Source organism: Triturus cristatus, chromosome 6 (genome assembly GCF_964204655.1).
Source record: "Triturus cristatus chromosome 6, aTriCri1.1, whole genome shotgun sequence".
Lineage (NCBI taxonomy): Eukaryota > Metazoa > Chordata > Amphibia > Caudata > Salamandridae > Triturus > Triturus cristatus.
This window is the reverse complement of record NC_140589.1, coordinates 12,690,266-12,713,188: the sequence shown is the minus strand read 5'-3', so window position 1 is coordinate 12,713,188 and position 22,923 is coordinate 12,690,266. Positions and strand designations below refer to the sequence as shown.

Genomic DNA, 22,923 nt, shown 5'->3' with positions numbered 1-22,923 from the left:
CGTGTGCACACGGAACAAGCAGGTCTGCTAAGGATGTATACACAAAAAGGGGTCACATCAGCATGAATAAAGAACAGGCATGTATGAAAGGTAAGTATGAGCATACAAGATGCAGGTTACATAGGTTTATACATATAACATAAAGGACAGCTAATGGACAAGTCAAACAACCATGTAAAGGAACACACTTATCTAAGCATGTAAAGAAATGGTCCACAGCAAAGCATGTGAAGAGCAGGTAGGTTTGCTAAACATGTAAAGAAGAGGTCATCATTTAAGCATATAGGGAACAGGTCATGAGCTAAGCATGTAAAGTATAGATGGGTTAACTAAGCAAACAAAGGACAATTTGTCATGTAAAGCACGAGAATGTTAGCTAAACATGTAAAAACAGGTAAGTTAGCCAAGTATGTAAGAACAGGGATGTTAGGTATGTAAGAACAGGGATGTTAGCTAAGCATGTAAAGAACAGGTCATCAGCTAAGCATGTAAAGAACAGGTCATCAGCTAAGCATGTAGAGAACAGGTCATCAGCTAAGCATGTAAAGAACAGGTCATCAGCTAAGCATGTAGAGAACAGGTTGTCACAAAAAGCACATCAGAGAAACGAATGGCAGACATCATTCCAATCTGAGGGCATATGTGTTGGCTTAGCCCTCTCTGCAGGGTCATCCCCACACATTTTGCCTTCAGCCTCCTGTTTTCTGAACCCATATTTTCTGTTTTTAGGACTTGTGCGCTTTACTGCTGGCAACCAGGGATTACATTACATCATTACATTGATGATAATTGCTTTCTTACAAGTATTTGCTTGGTTGTTCATTGGATGCATGTGACGTTTATTCATGTATCAACGCATTGTGCACATACATCTGTTTGACTAAATATCCATTCAGGATGTAATCCCTGGTACCATCCGTAGCCAATGTATTCATCTATCTATTTATTTCTTAATTTGAGCCAGGGTGACCCCCTTCTGAACCTTTGCTACTATTTACGGCCCTCATACATGTTAAATACGTTTGTATATTGCCTGATGCCTACTGTTCACAACTCGATGTGTTTTTTAATAATGTTCATCTACGACGTATTCCTTGATGATGCAATATTCCGTACCAATGTATCTATTCCGAACCAATGATGAACATCCAGATCTCTGTCTTTTTAAACGCTTTAACTCTACTAACTTTATCACAATGTATCCATCCAGGTTGTAATTATGTGTTTAGAACTATTACGTGGTGTTCACAACATCTAATTGTCATGAAAAATGTTGATTTGCCTTTACTATCCTTTATCCACACGGTCCCATTCTTTTTTTCAAATTGATGACAAATGCTGAATCACCCCAAAGAAAACAACCTTTGTTGTCTTTCTTCTAATACATTTCTGATTGTAAGCATCTAGCGTCTGCGCCGCGTTTAACGTCACGCGGCCCGGGCCTCTATTTCAATGTTTACTCAGTGCTGCTTCAGTGCCTTTTCCTACGAACTCTGAGGACAGCGGGTGCTGCCGTCTCTCACGGTAAGGGATACATCCAACTCTTTCCCTGTGTTTTGGCCTTTAGCTATTGAGTTTATGGTGCACGAAGATTCGGCAGTATTTTTCAGTATTTTTGGGTCCTATAATTAACTTTTCCGGCACCTAGCTTAAATTATAGCGTTTTTTCTGATGGTTAGTTCCTACCATTAGGCGGTGTTCTGAGCCGTTTAAACTGCATTCTCTGTTGAGTAATGTTGTACCCTTTGGGGGCCGGTTTGTGTTCACCACACTTGACCCTATTTACTTATCAGATTTGGAATAAACATTGGACACACTTTTTAGGCTGTTCCTGTTTCCCACTGTGACCCGTAGCTTATCTGTTGGGCCTTCTGTGGAGTGTGCCGATCATTCGCACACCTTTTGAAGTTCTATTTGCTGGTGAAAGCTCTGGGTACCTTGTCCCTTGCGCTGTACTTCCTGTAGGTTTGGGTTTTAAAGTGTTTTTATTACCATTCCTTTACCTTATATTTTTTAGAGGCTGAATTTCGTTTGTGATTTGTGATTAATTTCACTCTCCCCACCGATGGTGCGCCACGGCATGTGATGTTGGAGCTATTAATTTCTCCGATCTAATTGAAATTGCTAATAAGTAAGTCACTCACGCCGAGGTCTTCTGAACTTTTATGTATCCTTTATTTGTTTTACGGATCATTACAATGACACCTCATAATTCTTTGTAGGTGTCACTCACCCCACCCTCATCCGGAGCTTTTCAGCCCCTGCGCCTTCTGACGCCAAGCCTACTTTGACTATATGTCCACCTTCTAATTTGGTAAATATAGCGATTTGTTCTATATCCAGTCCCCTTCATTTCTCCTGTTTGGGACTCCAATTTCATTTGTAACACCGACTTAATATCATTGTAGGTGCCATTCCTCCTTGTTACACCGTCTCTTGTGTCCTGAAGAAGACCCCGTTAGTAAGGAGCCAACTAACCTACCTATGTCCAGGGGTCGAAACGTCGACAATACTATATTGCCAGTACTTCCAACAGTGCAATTCACACTGTTTTTGCTTGTACATGGTCTTTGTAAATAATCTATGTTTCAAACCAATGAACTTTATCTGGATTATGTGGCTTAAAATTGTTTTGCCTTACAATTAAGTTGTGACAGTTTCATATAATTTATATGTCACTTTTCCCTTTTACCTCACTTAACTCACTACCCCCTTTCCCTCCTATGGCACCCCGCACTGTTTGATCAAAGTCCATTGCATTTATGAAAAATGTGTATCTTGCCAATGTGTGATTAAATAACACTTTGACATCATTTTTTTCTGTACTCATTGTTATCGATTTTGTGTTAACTCTCAATAAGTCTGTATACTCTGGGACCCTTTTTCCCCTATACTACTTCTGACATCGGCATCCTCTCTATGGCTCCCTTGGCCAAGAGAGCCATAACTTCCTGGCGGAGTAAGGAGAGATGGTCCTTCATCAGCTTGTCACAAGTGGGTGGCATGGGTGGAGAGGGTGTCACAAAGGGAGGGAGTAGACCCGTCAGGAAATCTGCAGAACCCAGTAGTCTGATGTTACCGACCTCTAGCGGTGCAGGTGATGGCTGATCCTGCCTCCCACTGGGTACTCATGATGGTTGGAGGGTGAAAAGAAAGAGGTGTGGAGGCAGCGGCTGCCGGGGGTGATGTTCTGGCCCAACCTCTGGCTGCCCCACCCACGGAGTCTAGGGGTACCGCACCCTCTGCCATGCAGAGGGTGGGGAGCTTGCATGCTATGGTGGCTGAGCAGGTAAGGACGTGGCTAGAAGCCGTTACGTGACCACAAAAGGACCAAAAGGCAGACGTGGGCTGGTGAAGGGCTATGGAAGAGACAGGAGACATCAAAGGGCATGTCCATAAACGATGCTTGGACATCCCCTTGGAAAGCCACTTGTTCTCAGCCAGGCATAGCGCCCTGAGGCCACCTACATAGAAACTGCCTTGTGAGTCAGTAGTGCCCAGCCCACGTGTGATCGTGAACTTGGCTGCATCTCTCCTATCTGCCATAGCACGCGAGAGTATTGTCTGAGCTTCCTCCGTGACCATGGGCAGCACCTGGCCAACTGAATCTCAGAGTGCATGGAAGTAACGCCCCAACAGCCGCGCGGTGTTCACGAACCGCAGTGGCAGGCTAATACAAGAAAACATTTTCCTGCCTAAGTTGTCCAGCCTCTTGGATTCCCTATTCGATGTGGTGCTAGGGATTGCCCCGGGATTTGCACAGGAAGTGGAGGATTGGCCTACCAAGCTCACTGGGTAGGCTGGCGAGTGAGGAAATTCGGGTCTCCTAGGGCGTGTCGATGGTGGAGGGCAATTGTCCTGTTCAGAGCAGCGCCAGTGCTGGGCTTGGAGCAGATCCCAAGCAGAACGTGTCACGACCCACAGAGGGCGCCGACGAGCACTGCCAGGTTACAGGAAGAACACCCGTGGTAAACGGGAGTAAGGGGAACTACAGTTCCCAGGGCGCAAGGCGGGCAGACGTACATACGTCAGCGCACTCGGCGCAATCAAGAACAAAAGGAATATCCGGCGGAACTCAGGTGCCGGTTATTTTGGTTTCCTGGTTCGAGCAAGACAGAGTGCTGCGTACTGGTAGGGGTGCTCCGCACCGACTTACTTTTCCTCGCAGGCTCAAGAACTTGCACTTCTTGAGCATTACAGGTCTGAACTTAAGCGGTAGTGATTTCGAACGTAGTCGATCCCGTTGGACGCCGATCACGGCATTGCGGGATCGCCAAGGCTTTTGCTTCTGCTTCCGAATAGACCATTGTCGATCCCGTTGGGCGCCTTACGAGGCATTGCGGGGTCGCGAATTCATGGTATAGAATCCTCGAGACAATCAGAGGTTCGCGTCCGAGAGAAACCAGGCATACAGCGGTTTCGTCTTAGGAGGGATTCAGCGAAGGCTCCCAGAGCTAGCAGTACTTACTATCTGAACATTGTGGTAGTAATACCGCTGCGATACTGTTGGGGGTCATACTTTGTTACTTGCTAGTACTGCACAAGACGTATTGGAGCAGTGCTATAGGGGTGTGTCGAACACCGCACAGGGGTGCAGGAATTACCCGGGGCGCTAGTCCCATCTGCACGTCATTTGTTTATTTTGTACTCCATACAGGGGCGGTGAGGTGACTTCTGGCATACGTCCTTCCCCCCCCCCCCTGTACAGTCCGAACACCCAGGATTGGTGGTAGGTACTGAAAACCTAGGGAGATACGCGAGTGGGGGAGTAGAGTGAGAGGGTGACCCCTATGCTAATCCCTGCCTTCTCTGTAGGACTCCCGAGCATCAGCTTCAAGGGGATCCACGTCTCCCAAGCCGTTATTTCCTTTACAGGTACTGCAGGGTAGTTGGGGATAGCAATGTGCCCAGGGTTCTAGGGCTGTTCTAACCATAGCATACGGTTTATTTCTCTTTCAGGTCTCCCTCCCCGCAGTTCCCATCCTTTCCTTCCCTCGCCTGATCGCCCTTCTGTGTCTGTCATATTTATATCAGACCAAGGGGCTATCTGGAGGTGGACCCCTTACAGCATCGTGCGACCCCGAGGACTATTGGACGGTGACAAAATAACCGGCCCACGAATTACTGTCCTCCCAGTCGCACGGTGGGATGGCCACCTTAGAGGACGTCTTAGCCGCTTTGGCCCTGGTACAGGCCGAGGTGGTTGCCTCTAGAACAGAAACTGCCACACTACAGGCGCAGGTAGACCGCTTGGAGCGGAATCCCTTTGATGCTGGCACACAACGCCTTCACCCCGCGGTCCCTGTAGTGGTGGAAATCCCCACGCTAAGTCCGTTAGCCACCCCGGAAAGATACAGCGGGGACGGCGGTAAATTGCAAGTCTTCCTGGCGCAAGTTATGTTACATTTTACATGTAAAGCCAGGGCCTTCAATACCAACCATTCGAAGGTCGCTTTCCTTCTCTCCTATTTATCAGGGGATGCAGCCCAATGGGCAGTTCCCTTAGTGAGGAGGGACGACCCGCTCCTGTACGATTGGACCGCCTTTCTGGTAGAATTCGAGAAAACTTTCAATCGCAGAGCCGCTACGCTTTCGGCAGACAGGGATCTGCTGGAGTTGCGACAAGGCAATAGGGATGTCATCTCATATCTCAATGATTTCCGGCGACTAATAGCAGAATCAGAGTGGCCAGAAGGGAAACACGCGGCTATCTTCCATCAGGGCTTATGCGACGAGATGAAAGACGTCTTGGCACAGATCGACCCACAACCCACTTCCTGTGAGGCTCTCATAAGTCTGGTCCTTCGGTTGGACCATAGGATGAGCGAGAGAAAAGGGGAGCACAGAAGGCGAGAGAGACCAGTACCTAATATGGAGAATACCAGGTCGACCCACAACGCGGCGCCCAGTAAGCCAGAGCCCATGGAAATTGGAGCGGTGCGGTCCCCGCTCACCGCCGAGGAACGAGAGTATCGGAGGAAGAGAGGCCTGTGTTTGTATTGCGGGCGGAAGGGTCATTTCATACGGGAATGCAGTATGAGGCCAAAAAGTTCGCGTCCCGATCAAAAGGCAGCAGTAACTCGAACTAGTTTCTCTTCGGCGGGAAACGACTCGGCTTAAAGAAGAAGGAAGGGAATTCTTTGAGCACCTTGTATATCCCTTCATTGGAAGAGCTGAAAACCCCGAATAGAAATCACTTTTACGTGGACTTGCATATCCTGGTAGCGAGGGAGTGGCTTCCAGTCCAGGCGTTAGTGGATTCTGGGGCCACAGGGTGCTTCATCGATCAGGACCAGGTGGTACGTCTCGGAATAACCTTACAGGAGAAGAGTACGCCAGAGATGGTGTTTGCGGTGGATGGAAAGAAGTTGGATTCCGGTCCCGTGAGATTCCATACAGGACCCTTGTCGGTGCGGCAGGGAAAGGAACACCAGGAGATTCTTTCCTTTAATGTTATTCCGGCCCCCCATTACGGCGTCATTTTGGGGTTGCCGTGGTTACGTCTCCACAATCCGCTCATCAACTGGCACGAGAAGACCCTACAGTTCGCCTCGGATTACTGCATGGCTAATTGCTCCGTTTACCCTCGGAACCCAGCCTCCTCGTTGGCAACTGGTTATCAAGTGGCAACTGCGGTGGAACACGCGGTTGCGTTGCCGGAAGCCTATGCCGAATTCGAAGACGTCTTTAATGAAGACAAGGCTGAAGTTTTACCTCCGCACAGGGCATACGATTGCCAAATAGATCTGATACCCGGAGCCGTCATTCCAGCCGGACGGGTGTATGCCCTAACGGAGCCCGAACATAAATACCTTAGGGAATATCTTGATAAATACTTGGGCCTGGGGTTTATCAGAGTATCTAAGTCTCCCGCAGCGTCACCTCTTTTTTTTATTCCCAAAGCAAATGGCGAGCTCCGTGCGTGTGTGGACTTCAGGGCGTTAAACGCCATTACAGTCAAAAACCGGTACCCTCTACCGTTAATTAATGTGCTGCTGGAGCAGGTAAAGGAGGCTGTGATATACACGCGTCTGGACCTAAAAGGAGCTTATCATTTGGTCCGTATGAGGAGAGGTGACGAGTGGAAGACCGCATTTAAAACGCGCTTCGGCCTCTACGAGTATTTGGTTATGCCGTTTGGGCTGTGCAACGCCCCGGCTGCCTTTCAGTTTTTCCTAAATGACGTCCTTCGTGAATACCTTGATCATTTCGCCATAGTGTACATAGACGATATCTTGATCTATTCTAAAGACACCAAGGATCATACTCGCCATGTAAAGATCATACTACACACCTTGCGAAAACACCACTTATTTTGTAAGATCAGTAAGTGTGAGTTTGGGGTAACCATGGTGGAATTTCTAGGGGTGAACCTCACCCCCTGGGGCCAAGAAATGTCAGAAAGGAAGATACTGGCAGTGAAGAACTGGCCAACCCCTCACAACCTTCGAGACGTGCAATGTTTCCTGGGGTTTGCCAACTTTTATCGTCGGTTTATCGATCGATTCTCCGACATGGCAAATCCCCTCACTCAACTATTGCGCAAGAAAACAGTGTTTCAGTGGACCGCAAGAGCCCAACAAGGATTTGATGAACTGAAGGACGCATTCTCAAAGGCCCCGGTCTTGGCTCATGCTCACCCGGAATACCCATTCATCGTGGAAGCAGACACCTCTGACACAGCCGTGGGAGCGGTGTTGTCACAGCGACACTTCGAGACAGGCAGACTGCATCCAGTGGCTTACATGTCTAGGAAGTTAAACCCCGCGGAGTGTAATTATAACATCGCAGAAAAAGAGCTGCTTGCCATCAAGGATGCTTTCAGCGAATGGAGGCACCACTTGATGGGCGCCAGACATGTGGTCACGGTTTACACCGACCACAGAAACTTACAGTTCATGACGGCCGCGAGACACCTCACACCCCGTCAACTGAGATGGACTCTCTTTTTTTCAGGGTACAACTTTCTTGTTACCTACAGGCCCGGGAGAGAGAATAAAAAAGCAGACGCTTTATCCCGCCAAGCCTCTCAGGGTATCCCCTCGGCAGTTCCCAAAGGAGCCATCATCAGTTCGGAGCACGTCATCGGGGCTACTTGCACGGATCCGTTCCTACGGAGTATAGCTCAGAACGTCAGAGCTCCCAGGTGGAGGGACTGGCTGAGAAATAATGCTGAGTGGAAGCTAGTACAAGGCCTGCCGATGAGGGAAAAGCAGTTACTCCTTCCAATCCGATCTCTACGCCTGCAGGCGTTTAAATGGTGTCATCAACTACCTTGTGCAGGTCACAATGGCAAAGAGAAAACTCTAGACAGGATTTTGCGTCAATTCTGGTGGCCTTCGGTACACAAAGATATCACAGCCTGGGTTGAGGAATGTCGAGTGAGCAGTCAGATGAAATCCTCACATACGAAACAAGCGGGACTGTTGCATCCTCTCCCCACACCCGAACTCCCCTGGGAAAACATTTCAGTGGATTTCATCGTTGGAATGCCTAGTGATAAAGGATGTACCGTGATTACGGTCATTGTGGACTATTTGACGAAAATGGCACACTTCGTGGCTTGTAAGACACTACCCTCTTCAGGACAACTAGCACACCTGCTTTTAGAGAACGTGGTGCGACTGCACGGATTGCCAAGGAAGATTGTTTCGGATCGAGGTGGTCAGTTCACTGCCCATTTCTGGAAGGCATGGTGTTCGGCCTTGGGGATCGAGTCCAACATCTCCACCAGCTTCCACCCACAGACGGATGGGCAAACCGAACGTGTGAACCAAACCCTGAAACAATATCTTAGGTGTTATTCCAGCGCATCCAAGAACGAGTGGGTGGACTTACTCTGGTTGGCGGAGGTGGCATATAACAGCGCTTCCCACTCGTCCACCAAGCTTACTCCTTTTTTTTGCTCGTATGGTTTCCACCCCTGGTTTTCTCCCTTCCTTAAACCCGTTCTTGCTACTAAGGTGCCTGAGGCGCAGTATAGAATAGAACGCATCCGGAAAAACTTACAGGCAGCTAAAACCAATTTAAGAGCAGCGAAGGGCAGTTACAAGGCTTATGCTGACAGGAGTAGACGGCAGGGTCCTATTTATAAGTAGGGCTCCCGGTTTTATGGTATTTATTTTTTTCACATTTCCGTCTGTATTTATCCATATTTATTTTTGGTCAACTTTATCTGTATTTATCCATATTTATTATGGATTTGGTGAAAAAAATAAAGCTGAAACTGGTATATTTCCGCATTTATTTAACCAATAAACATGCAATCACGCTTGAATGCCTGCCAGGTTTCAGGGATATGAACACCTACAGAGATAAGTTAATGCACTTATATGAAAATATGCACATTTCAGTATCAGTCTAGTGCATATCTACTGCTGTTTAAGCCTCTTTACTAAAAATCCTTTTATTTTCAACCCCCTTACCTATCATTCTACACAGTTATTGGCCTGGCAGTCATGGCAAAGTGTATTTAGAATCACTCAAAAAGCACCCAATTTCCGTTTTTATCCACATTTAAAAATAAATACAGACAAGAAATTAAATGGTTTTCTGTCTGTATTTATCTGTAAAAATCAGTAAAAACGGAAAACTGGGAGCCTTATTTATAAGGTAGGAGATTACGTGTGGTTGTCCACCAAACACATAAGGTTCAAGCGCTATAGCATCTTTAATCCCAAATACATCGGGCCATATAGGGTGGTGCAGTTAGTAAACCCTGTAGTGGTGAAGCTTTCCTTGCCTTCCTCGCTGAGAATCCACCCGGCATTCCACGTGTCCCTCGTGAAACCTGCCGTGGGGGGACCCAGTAAAGCCCCTGCGCCTACCATCATAGACAGTGAGGTCGAATACGAGGTGAAGGGAATACTGGACTCCAAGATCTATCGCAACCGGTTGTGGTACCTGCTGGCGTGGGAGGGATACGGGGAGGAGGAGAACTCTTGGGAACCTGCTTCCAACGTCCATGCTCCCGAGCTGATGGCTCAGTATCATAAGGCCCATCCAAAGAAAGCTTGTTTCTGTCAGTGCTCTTCGGGGGAGGGATGTACTGTCACGACCCACAGAGGGCGCCGACGAGCACTGCCAGGTTACAGGAAGAACACCCGTGGTAAACGGGAGTAAGGGGAACTACAGTTCCCAGGGCGCAAGGCGGGCAGACGTACATACGTCAGCGCGCTCGGCGCAATCAAGAACAAAAGGAACATCCGGCGGAACTCAGGTGCCGGTTATTTTGGTTTCCTGGTTCGAGCAAGACAGAGTGCTGCGTACTGGTAGGGGTGCTCCGCACCGACTTACTTTTCCTCGCAGGCTCAAGAACTTGCACTTCTTGAGCATTACAGGTCTGAACTTAAGCGGTAGTGATTTCGAACGTAGTCGATCCCGTTGGACGCCGATCACGGCATTGCGGGATCGCCAAGGCTTTTGCTTCTGCTTCCGAATAGACCATTGTCGATCCCGTTGGGCGCCTTACGAGGCATTGCGGGGTCGCGAATTCATGGTATAGAATCCTCGAGACAATCAGAGGTTCGCGTCCGAGAGAAACCAGGCATACAGCGGTTTCGTCTTAGGAGGGATTCAGCGAAGGCTCCCAGAGCTAGCAGTACTTACTATCTGAACATTGTGGTAGTAATACCGCTGCGATACTGTTGGGGGTCATACTTTGTTACTTGCTAGTACTGCACAAGACGTATTGGAGCAGTGCTATAGGGGTGTGTCGAACACCGCACAGGGGTGCAGGAATTACCCGGGGCGCTAGTCCCATCTGCACGTCATTTGTTTATTTTGTACTCCATACAGGGGCGGTGAGGTGACTTCTGGCATACGTCCTTCCCCCCCCCCCCCCCTGTACAGTCCGAACACCCAGGATTGGTGGTAGGTACTGAAAACCTAGGGAGATACGTGAGTGGGGGAGTAGAGTGAGAGGGTGACCCCTATGCTAATCCCTGCCTTCTCTGTAGGACTCCCGAACATCAGCTTCAAGGGGATCCACGTCTCCCAAGCCGTTATTTCCTTTACAAGTACTGCAGGGTAGTTGGGGATAGCAATGTGCCCAGGGTTCTAGGGCTGTTCTAACCATAGCATGCTGTTTATTTCTCTTTCAGGTCTCCCTCCCCGCAGTTCCCATCCTTTCCTTCCCTCGCCTGATCGCCCTTCTGTGTCTGTCATATTTATATCAGACCAAGGGGCTATCTGGAGGTGGACCCCTTACAGCATCGTGCGACCCCGAGGACTATTGGACGGTGACAGAACGTTGGTAAGGTCTTCATTAAATGGGAGAAGCGGTACAGAGCGGATCACTTCCAGCTGAAGCACCTCAGTCTAGGTCAAGACATTAGTCTTGAAAGCCAATGAGGGCAGGTTAAGATATAGAACCTCGGCCGCCCTTCTCATCACCACAACAAAAGAAGCTCCCTCCCTCCTAGCCACAGCAGGAGGAGAGACCATGCCAGTATCTGGGAAGGTGTCCAGTCCACAGACATCTGCCAGCTCCTCACACCAGTCCATATTGGGGTCTAAGGACTGGTATTCCTCAGGGTCCAGTGGCCCCTCCCAATCTTTCCCTAGCCCATAGGCATAGGGCTCAGCCTGGAGGGTATGGCTCCAGTCGGCACCGGAGTCAGCATCAGGCAATGCCCCTCCGGCTCGGTCGAAGTCAGGGATAAGAATGGGGACGGTGTCTGGAGCGTCGACATAGGGACCGGCATCAGGGAAGGTCGAGGTGGTGTGAAAAGTGCCAGTCCAGACCCATCCATGGATCCAAGAGGCACAACTGGCACTGGGAGCCGCTGGCAGGGTACAAGTAGGAGCCGTCCTGAAGTCGCAGGACCCGAAGGCGCACCAGCGGGGTCAGGCTGGCCAAATATGAGGTGCATAGCCTCATCAAACTTACGGTTGGGTGGGGATCACTCTGGCTCCAGGAAACTCTGGCAGGTGCAGAGCTGGCCCAAGCGCCGGCTCAAATGCGGAGCCAGCCCTTTAATGCCTATGCTCCCTCGTCGAATGACTCCGGAGGACGGGGTGAAGTAAAAGACCTTTTCAACTTCTTGCTCTTTTTCTTCTTGTTGGACTTAAACGGACCCCTGGACGACTTCAACTGCGACGAAGAGCGATGGCTTAACGACTGATCCCGGGATCTCTCTCTCGATGGGGATCGAGACCATTGCAGCGTCGCACTGCAAAAAACTTGGGGGACTGCTCCCTCACGGCCTTGAAGTGCATGGTGCAACAGTCGACACAGGTCTCTGCATCATGGTGGCGCTCAAGGCACCAGAGGCAAACAAGATGCGGGTCCGTCGCTGGCATGTGTCGGTGACAGGTGCCGCCGGGCTTGAAGCCAGTTTACTTAGTGGACATCCCTGCCACACAAGTAGAAAGATCTAAAAAAACTTCAACAAAAAGTCGAAAAAGGTCAGTCAAAAACGGCTAAGGGTATCTCTCTCCAGATCGGCGCTGACTGGCATGGAAAGAAAAGAACGGATGTCAGCACGATGGGGTGGTGCCTATAAAGGCACTGCGCACATCACTTCTGGCATGGACAACACGATGCCAAACGACACCACATACCGGTCTGCACCGGAGGATAATTCTACGGTAGGAAGTTCCTATCAGATTTGTTCTGCAGCACACTGCCCGGTGGCTTGAGGCCTGCCTTGCTGCTTGAAAGGGACAGTACCATCGCCTAGAAGCCTGAAGTATCGGGGTGACACCAAGGGCCAGCTGGCTGCACACCTGTTCTGAGCTACAGGGACACACTCTAGAGGCCTCCCTGCAACTGGACCTGCCTGAGGCCTGCTGGTCTCTGCTGGAGTGAGTTCCTGATCCCCACGCGGTGCCTTCCCTCGTGCTGGACCCTGGGCTGGCACCAGTGGAGCTTCTCCAGTGAAACCCGGAAGTTTGAACTCTGCTCGCCGGACTTTGGGAAGGTAACTTTTTCAAGTGGGCTGACCTGGGCCCTGTATCTGGCCATCACTTCCTCGTGGTCAGCCTGAACAGGTGACCAGATGCCCACAGTTGGAGCCTTCTGCTTCTTGGCGCTAGTTTTACTTAAACTTTTACAATTGCATATCTCTGCTCCTACAGATTAGATTCTTGTCATGTTTATACTATTTTTCTAAGTTGGTTTGGGATTTTTGTTGTGTTTTTACTTTATTGCTGTTTAAGTGCCGCATAAATACTTCACACCGAGCCTCTAAGCTAGGCTACTTTTGTGCCAAGCTACCCAGGGTTAAGCACACGTTAGTTCACTGACTTGTGTTTAACCCTGACGAAGAGCTGTGGTTGTTGATTAAGCAAGGTTTACACCTCCCCTCAACCAATAACCCAGTTTCTTACAACAAGCAGCGCGAAGGGGATCTCCAAGGCACAGTTCCATCAGCAGGGAGACTGCACTGTTTCCCCTCACTGAAGGGAGGGAGGCGCGCATACATAAACACACACACCCACACCCACGCACGCACGCCCCCTGTTTCTTGTCGGGACACGGGCGAGACGCGCTTCTGGTCGGGACGATGCTGAAGCTAAATGGAAACCAGAAACCGTGCAATTGGCCAGGGTATTAAGACCATTTGCTCCATGTAGCTAAAGTCTTCATTCATTCTCATCCCCCCACTCAAACATCCAACTAGTCGTAAGTTGAGCCACGCAGCGCGCCCCTAAGTCGCCATGCATCCATCGAATGACTGGACAAAGTTCAGCAATGACAAGAAAAATGTGCTGTTCAACGCACGAGGTTTGCAATTTATTTAAAGCATTTCTCGGGGGAGCAGCCCCTGCAGCAGGAATCAGGCTCGGTGTCTGGGAGCCCATGGGGGGGCTGTGAAGGCACCAGGGATCTCTGGAGCACAGATGGAGCTGGGAGCCCATGGGGGGGGGGGGGGGGGAATGTGGAGGCACCAGGGACCTCTGGGCCACAGATGGAGCTGGGAGCCCATGGGGGAGGGGCTGTGGAGAGACCAGGGACCTCTAGAGCACAGATCGAGCTGGGAGCCCATGGGGGGAGGGGGCTGTGAAGGCACCAGTGACCTCTGCCCCACAGATCCATCTGGGAGCCTTTGGGGGAGGGTTGCAAAGGCACCATGGATCTCTGGATCACAGGTGGAGCTGGGGGCCCATTGGGGTGGAGGGGCCCATTGGGGTGGAGGGGCGGGGGGCTGTGAATGCACCACGGATCTCTGGAGCACAGATGGAGCTGGGAGCCCATTGGGGGAGGGTGTGAAGGCACCAGGGATCTCTGGACCACAAATGGAGCTGGCACCCCATGGGGGAGGGGCTGTGGAGAGACCAGGGACCTCTAGAGCACAGATCGAGCTGGGAGCCCATGGGGGGAGGGGGCTGTGAAGGCACCAGTGACCTCTGCCCCACAGATCCATCTGGGAGCCTTTGGGGGAGGGTTGCAAAGGCACCATGGATCTCTGGATCACAGGTGGAGCTGGGGGCCCATTGGGGTGGAGGGGCGGGGGGCTGTGAATGCACCACGGATCTCTGGAGCACAGATGGAGCTGGGAGCCCATGGGGGAGGGGCTGTGGAGAGACCAGGGACCTCTGGAGCACAGATCGAGCTGGGAGCCCATGGGGGGGGGGCTGTGGAGGGACCAGTGACCTCTGCCCCACAGATCCATCTGGGAGCCTATGGGGGGGCTGCAAAGGCACCAGGGATCTCTGGATCACAGGTGGAGCTGGGGGCCCATTGGGTGGGGGGGGTGAGCTGTGAACGCACCAGGGAGCTCTGGGCCACAGATGGAGCCGGGGGCCCATGGGGGGCTGTGAGGCACCAGGGGCCTCTGGATGACAGATGGAGCCGGGGGCCCATGGGGGGGGGGGTCGGCTGTGAAGGCACCAGGGGCCTCTGGACCACAGGTGGAGCTGGGAGCCCATGAGGGGCGGGGGGGGGGGGGCTGTGCAGGCACCAGGGACCTCTGGACCACAGGTGGAGCGAGGGGGCCATTGGGAGGGGGGTGCGCTGTGAACGCACCAGGGACCTCGGAAGCATAGATCGAGCGGGGGGGGGCATCAGGGGGTGCTAAGCCGTCACTCAGCCTCTGTGGTGCTTGGAAAGAAGTACTCTGTCCTGGTACACAAGTTCTGGCAGTCAACACATCCCTGCAAACTATGCACCCCTGCACCCCACAACACCACAACAGACGCTCACATGCCGAGCACCTCTCACCCTTTATCTGACGCCGTGATTGCGTCACAACGCAGCACACAGATAGGGCAGGAAATCATTAAAAATGTCATGCTGTGCCTTGCACGAACTTAACACACAGTCAGTTCTGTGGCAATGTAAGCTCATGGTATTAATCCCCAATGCCCCGTCTTATCAGCTTCGGAGAAATAAAGGCTCAGTCAGCCCTGTCGAGTCAGCGAGCGCTTTACCCACCCGAGCTCTCCTGACTTGGCCTCACGAGGTCCTCTGAGGCTATGTGAAGTCAAAAGCGCTGATGCTGAGCTGCCGCCACCTGCCGGCAGCTTTTACAACTGCACCCTCAGTTCACAGCACAGCAGGAGACACGCGTTAGTGAGTCAAGCGGGGAGTGTTAGGGGGCACAGGAAAGAGTGCGTATCAATGAGCGCGGCACAAGAGAGCGTGAACTAGCGCGGCGTGAGTGAGCGCAGCCCAACAAAGCGCGAGTGAGCGCAGCCCAACAAAGCGCGAGTGAGCGCAGCCCAACAAAGCGCGAGTGAGCGCAGCCCAACAAAGCGCGAGTGAGCGCAGCCCAACAAAGCGCGAGTGAGCGCAGCCCAACAAAGCGCGAGTGAGCGCAGCCCAACAAAGCGCGAGTGAGCGCAGCCCAAGAGTGACAGTGAGCGCAGCCCAAGAGTGACAGTGAGCGCAGCACACGTGTGTCAGTGAGCGCAGCACACGTGTGTCAGTGAGCGCAGCACACGTGTGACAGGGAGCGCAGCACAAGAGTGACAGGGAGCGCAGCACAAGAGTGACAGGGAGCGCAGCACAAGAGTGACAGGGAGCGCAGCACAAGAGTGACAGGGAGCGCAGCACAAGAGTGACAGGGAGCGCAGCACAAGAGTGACAGGGAGCGCAGCACAAGAGTGACAGGGAGCGCAGCACAAGAGTGACAGGGAGCGCAGCACACGTGTGTCAGGGAGCGCAGCACAAGAGTGACAGGGAGCGCAGCACAAGAGTGACAGGGAGCGCAGCACAAGAGTGACAGGGAGCGCAGCACAAGAGTGACAGGGAGCGCAGCACACGTGTGTCAGTGAGCGCAGCACACGTGTGACAGGGAGCGCAGCACAAGAGTGACAGGGAGCGCAGCACAAGAGTGACAGGGAGCGCAGCACAAGAGTGACAGGGAGCGCAGCACAAGAGTGACAGGGAGCGCAGCACAAGAGTGACAGGGAGCGCAGCACAAGAGTGACAGGGAGCGCAGCACAAGAGTGACAGGGAGCGCAGCACACGTGTGTCAGGGAGCGCAGCACACGTGTGTCAGGGAGCGCAGCACACGTGTGTCAGGGAGCGCAGCACACGTGTGTCAGTGAGCGCAGCACACGTGTGTCAGGGAGCGCAGCACACGTGTGTCAGGGAGCGCAGCACACATGTGTCAGGGAGCGCAGCACAAGAGTGACAGGGAGCGCAGCACAAGAGTGACAGGGAGCGCAGCACAAGAGTGACAGGGAGCGCAGCACAAGAGTGACTGTGAGCGTAACAGTGAGCGCAGCACAAGAGAGCGCAGCACAAGAGTGACAGTGAACGCAGCACCAGAGTGACAGTGAGCGCAGTACAAGTGTGTCAGTGAGCGCAGCACAAGAGTGAGCGTGACAGTGAGCGCAGCACAAGAGAGCGCAGCACCAGAGTGACAGCGAGCGCAGAGTGAAGTGTGCCAGTCTGACATGCACTGTGCCCGGTATGTAAGCTCATGGTATTAATCCCCAATGCCCCGTTTTATCCGCTTCGGAGAAATAAAGGCTCAGTCAGCCCTGTCGAGTCAGGTGCCGGCTGATGTCAGCAGCGAGCGCTTTACCCACCCGAGCTATCCTGACTTGGGCTCACGAGGTCCTCAGGGACCCCCACAAATATAAAATACCCCCCTCTTCTCGGCCTGACCTGCACCGTGCCCGGTATGCCCACCACGCGATGCCGCTCCAGGCAGCGCCTGCCTTCCAGCTCTGAGGCTATGTGAAGTCAAAAGCGCTGATGCTGAGCTGCCGCCACCTGCCGGCAGCTTTTACAACTGCACCCTCACGCGTTAGTGAGTCAAGAGGGGAGTAAAGGAGCACCCGGGACTGTCAGCTAAAGGAAAGAGTAGTATCAGGGCTTTAAGTGGGATGAAAAACTAGGGGGTCTCTCAAAGGGAAGTGGTCAATGTAATTAAGGGCGTGGCTTAAAAACACGGAAGCTAAAAATCTGTGTTTAGCACAGTGTGCCGCCTGACTTGTATTTTGCTGTTCCTGTCATTGCGTCCAGATATATCATATAACAAGGCACATCATACCTACAAGTCAGGACTATTGGCTTTGTCAATGGTTGCTAGTTGCGTAACATAAATAAGCAGCAACTTTATAATATTGAAAAAACTTCACTTACAGCCCTGGTGACACCGCGACAATGCTGCTGCTCCGGAGTTTCAAAAAGAGAAGGGAAATCCAGAGAGAAAGTGACTCTCTTTAAAGGATTTCCCTTCCTCACAAGGCTCACCACACGCACATCGATGTGCCTGCTGTCACTGCAGTCCGGAAAAAAATAAATGGACCGCCTGTGTCAGACCCCAAAACTGAGCCCGATAGAGACCCGTTTCGAGGCCCCCTTCAAAAAACTGCCGGTGCTCAGACCCGGTGAGACCCGGCCCACTTAAAGCCCTGAGTAGTATCAATGAGCGCAGCACAAGAGTGTGTGAACCAGCGCGGCGTGAGTGAGCGCAGCACAACAAAGAGCGAGTCAGCGCAGCACAAGAGCGTGAGTGTTGGACAGGCCACACAGAGGGCTTGCTCCCCCCCCCGCACGACAGGGCCCGAGCTCCGGGCCACCAGGCATACCCCCGTGACAAGCCCCTGTACTCCGTCTCCCGACGGACCCTCTGCCCTCGGACCCCTACTCATCACGGGGTCCAGCCCCACCGGCTTCCCCGGCCGGGTCAAGCCGCCATCTTGGGCCCTGCACCACGCGGCCGCGTGGCCTCACCTCGACCCTAACCCCGGGCCTGGCCGGCCCCGACATCCCGGCACCACCATCCACCCAGGAGGTGAGCGGACCACTTGGCAGGTCAATGGGAGAACGAAGCGTCAAGAGCTCTTCCCCCGCCAGGTGCCGATCGCCTCCAGCAGCCCCCAGGCGCTGGCTCTACCCCCTGCTGGGTGTCTGGACACCTTCATCCCGGACCCTCCGACCTCCAAGTGCGAGGGTCCGGACATCAAAGGGCACCAGCCCTATAACTAAGACAGCTCCGGAGCAGGAAGGCAGTTGTATCCTGGAGTCGAGAGACACCGAGTGAACTCAACCCTGACGGTCTACTGGCGCTGCCGTAGCCCGCTCTTGTGAACCATCGTCCTGCCTGCTGGCGCTGCCGCGGCCTTCTGCAACCTTCATCTTCCTGGGACCTGCTGGCGCTGCCGCGGCCCGTTGTAACGACCATCCTCACCGGGACCTGCTGGCGCTGCCGCGGACCGTCATCTTCCTGGGACCTGCTGGCGCTGCCGCGGCCCGTTGTAACGACCATCTTCCTGGGACCTGCTGGCGCTGCCGCGGCCCGTTGTAACGACCATCCTCACCGGGACCTGCTGGCGCTGCCGCGGACCGTACATCTTCCGGGGACCTGCTGGCGCTGCCGCGGCCCGTTGTATCAACCATCCTTACCGGGACCTGCTGGCGCTGCCGCGGACCGTACCACCTAAACACCAAGCTCGAGGATTGTGAGCTCATCATCATCTCATCCGAACTACCTGATTGGTAAATAGACTGACCCGCTACCCCCTTCCCTACCTTACGAGACTCTAATCGAGGGGACCCCTGCGTCCAGACCTCCTTGTACCATTCTACCGTATCATAACTAAGTACCTATAAAGAACACTGAACCTTATCCGTGTGTGATTTCTGTCTGTGGGGGGGAAGTTACTTGTCTGTACGATCGCTGGAGACGGCTCTCCCCGGAGACCTCTCCCCCTGACCCCGGCCGGCCCTCCCGGTCCGTCTACCTTTTCTAACATTGGTGGCCAGCGGCGCGATCCGAATCAACGCGTAATCGTACAGAGAGTAGCTCACCCCACGACAAAAACACGATGTCGACCAAAGATAGCAGCTCCACCGAGAAATTCCAAATGGAGAAATTAGAAGAATACAACCACCGCGAACTGAGACAATTTTGCATAGAACTTGGCATTGCTACCACCGGCCTGAGTACCAAGGATGATCTAAAGCGCGCTCTGGAGTCATGGACAGAAACGGGGGTCACAGGACCCTCCGACCAAAGCAGCGTCACACCAGACCAAACCAGCATCACACCAGAGGGGAACGCCACGGCTCCCGAGGAGCGGGGAACGGGCCTCCCGCAAGAGGAGATCCGAGAAAGAGACAGAGTCAGATTACACGAGTTGGAGATGGCACGACTCAAGATGGATGGGGAACTCAAGTTAGCTGAACAGAAACTTAACCTCGAGCATATGCGGCTTCGAGAGGAACGAGAAGAAAAGCAGAGACAGAGAGAGCTGGAAGAGAAAAAAATAACGCTCGAGCACGAGCGCCGACTAGCGGAAATAGAACTGCGCAAACAGAATAAGGAACTGGGGGTGCCTGAGCGACCACACACCCCGGGGCCAAGTGAGAAAAAAGTTCACATCCCCAAGGATGTTGTCCGCGAATATGTCCGAGAAGACGACATACAACAGTGGTTTAAAGCCTATGAGATCGCAATGACCTCCCACCGAATCGACCGGAGTGATTGGGGAGCCGGACTTTGGGGGAGATTTATCAACGAGGGTCGCGATGCCCTGCTGCAGCTCCCCGATCACCAAATGTCGTCCTACGACCACATGAAGGCTGCCCTCCTCACCCGCTACGGCCTCACGCCCGAGATGTACCGCCAGAGGTTCAGAGATTGCACCAGGATCCCAGGTACAACTTGGGTAGAATACGTGAACTATTTCAGCCGGGCATTCGAAGGGTGGATCAAGGGAAGTCAGGTCACCACTTACGAACAACTCTTCAACCTTATGGTATGGGAGCACCTGTCAAACAACTGTTTCGTCGAGCTCCGGCAGCACCTACTCGACAGTAAGCTGACCGACCCCCGGCAGCTCGCCGCCGAAGCTGACCGGTGGGAAAGCACCCGAGTGGGCCGGAGAGGGCCCCACGACCAGAACAGAGGCAACCAAGGCCAGCACCGTCCTCGGGGAGGAGGAGGGGGCCAGGGGCGAGGGAGAGACGCCTTACCAACAACACCCGTGGCCAGCACCCCGCCTCCGGCCGGCCGGGGCAACCCCCCGTTGCGGCCTGGGTACCGAGCCAACGTCACGTGCCACCGGTGCCAGCGACTAGGCCACTACGCCAATGACCCGAACTGCCCGCTAAATCAAACACCCAAGCCCCGCCAAGTAGCGGCCGCTGCCCTAGGGGAAGAGCAATCATCGGAGGGACCCGAAGAGTACGAGCCGGCCCAGCAAGGGTGGGAACCGGCCGCCATGGTCCTGGCATGCCTAGGGGGAAGAGACATGGTTCCGCGGGCTCCCCTACCCGCCAACACCAGAAAATACGGTCAGTGGGTGACCATTAATGGACAGAGAGCCGAGGCCTTGCGTGACACCGGCGCCAGCGTGACGGCCGTCCGCTGTCATCTGGTGAAGCCCGAGCAGATCCTGCCGAACATTCTCTGCCCCGTCCGCTCGGCAGATAACTCTGAGAGTATGTGTAAGATGGCCTGCGTCCCGTTTGAATGGGGAGGGGTCTCCGGCCTACTGAAGGTGACGGTCCGGGACGATGCCCCCGTGGACTGCCTCCTGGGGAATGACCTCGAGAGTTCCCCGTGGGCCACCGTCGAGAAAAGAGAGCACCTGGGGATGCTGGGCCTCCCGGACTGGGCCTGCATAACCACCCGATCCATGGCCGCCCGGGCCACCCCCCGATCAGAAGAAACCGAATGGCCAGCACCTCCGCCCCCGGTTGCCCCCGTCGAGGACAACGGCGAGTCCGACCTCCCGGACCAGACTATCGAAGCAGACGCACAACACCAGGACCTTCCGGATCTGGCTCAGTGGCGTCAAGAGGGGGGGCCCACCCAAGAACAGTTCCGCCAGGAACAAAAGACCTGTCCCTCCCTCGAGGGACTCCGCCAACAAGCCGATACCCAAAACGCAGGGGACACCACCGGAACCCACTGGGTCTACTGGGACAACGACCTGCTCTACAGCGAGCAAAGAATCGCCGAGCTGGGGGCCGGTCGAGTTCTGGTGGTACCGCTCCGCTTCCGAGACTTTCTGCTCAACCTGGCCCACGATGTCCCCCTGGCTGGACACCTGGGCCAGGACAAAACATACAGTCGCCTGGTGACCCACTTTTTCTGGCCAAAAATGAGGAATGACGTCCTGAACCACTGCCGATCTTGCCCCACGTGCCAAGCCAGCGGGAAGAGTGGTCGGAAGCTGAAGGCCCCTCTGCAACCCTTCCCTGTGGTCACCACCCCGTTCGAGAGGGTGGGGATAGACATTGTGGGGCCTCTGGACCCCCGCACGGCACAAGGACACAGGTTCATCTTGGTACTAGTGGACCATGCCACCCGCTACCCCGAGGCGGTGCCCCTACGGACAGTGACAGCTCCGGTGGTTGGCCGGGCCCTGATGGGGATCTTCTCCAGGGTAGGCTTCCCCCGAGAAGTCGTCAGCGACCGAGGTACGAATTTCATATCTAAATACATGAAGTCCCTCTGGCAACAATGCGGGGTCACCTACAGATTCACGACCCCCTATCACCCCCAAGGGAACGGACTAGTGGAGCGTTTTAACCGCACTCTCAAGGGGATGATTGGGGGATTGGAAGAGCCTCTCCGTCGCCAGTGGGATGTGCTGCTCCCGTGCCTCCTCTTCGCCTACCGAGAAGTCCCCCAGAAGTCCCTCGGCTTTAGCCCTTTCGAACTCTTGTACGGGCACCCTGTGCGAGGGCCCCTCAGCCTAGTCAAGGAAGGTTGGGAGATGGCCCCCTTAACGACCCCTCCCGACGTCTTCAAATACATCCTGGCCCTACGAAACCAGACCCGGCGCTTCAGGGAGATGGCCAAGGCGAACCTCGAGGCCAGTCAGGAGGACATGAAGAGGTGGTATGATCACAATGCCTCCTCCGTTGAATTCGAGCCTGGGCAGCAAGTATGGGTGATGTCCCCCACCGAACCATGTGCCCTGCAAGACAAGTGGACGGGGCCCTTCAAAGTGGTCGAGCGTAAAAGCCCCGTCACTTACCTCATCGACATGGGGTCCACCCGGAACCCCCTGCGGGTCCTCCACGCCAACCGGCTCAAACCACACTTTGTGCGCTCCGAACTAAGCCTCCTGATGGCGACAGACAGTGGTACAGAAGAAGACTCCGAGCCCCTCCCGGATCTCTTAAAGACTCAGGAGAAGGACGGCTCCGTGGATGGGGTCCGGCTCTCCGACGCCCTCACTTCGGAGCAACGCCAGGACTGCCGGGACCTCCTGCTGCAGTTCGCTGCCCTGTTCTCCCTCACCCCCGGGGTCACCCCTTGGTGTTTGCACGACGTAGACACCGGGGACAGTCCCCCTGTCCGGCACCGGGCCTACCGCGTACCAGATCGGGTACGGGCCTGCATACAGGAGGAAGTGGCCAAGATGCTCACGATCGGGGTCATCGAGCCCTCGGACAGTCCCTGGGCCAGTCCGGTTGTATTAGTTCCCAAGGCCGCTGCCCCCGGCACCGCCCCTGAACTGAGATTATGCGTCGACTACCGGGGCTTGAACGCTGTCACCCGG

General features: G+C 53.7%; 1 protein-coding gene across 8 annotated transcripts in view; it reads right to left on the bottom strand.

Annotated features, from left to right (window-relative positions):
• The window catches only part of KLHDC3 (kelch domain containing 3), a 445,816-nt gene that overhangs the window by 180,665 nt on the left and 242,228 nt on the right, over window positions 1–22,923 (bottom strand). The window lies entirely within an intron of this gene.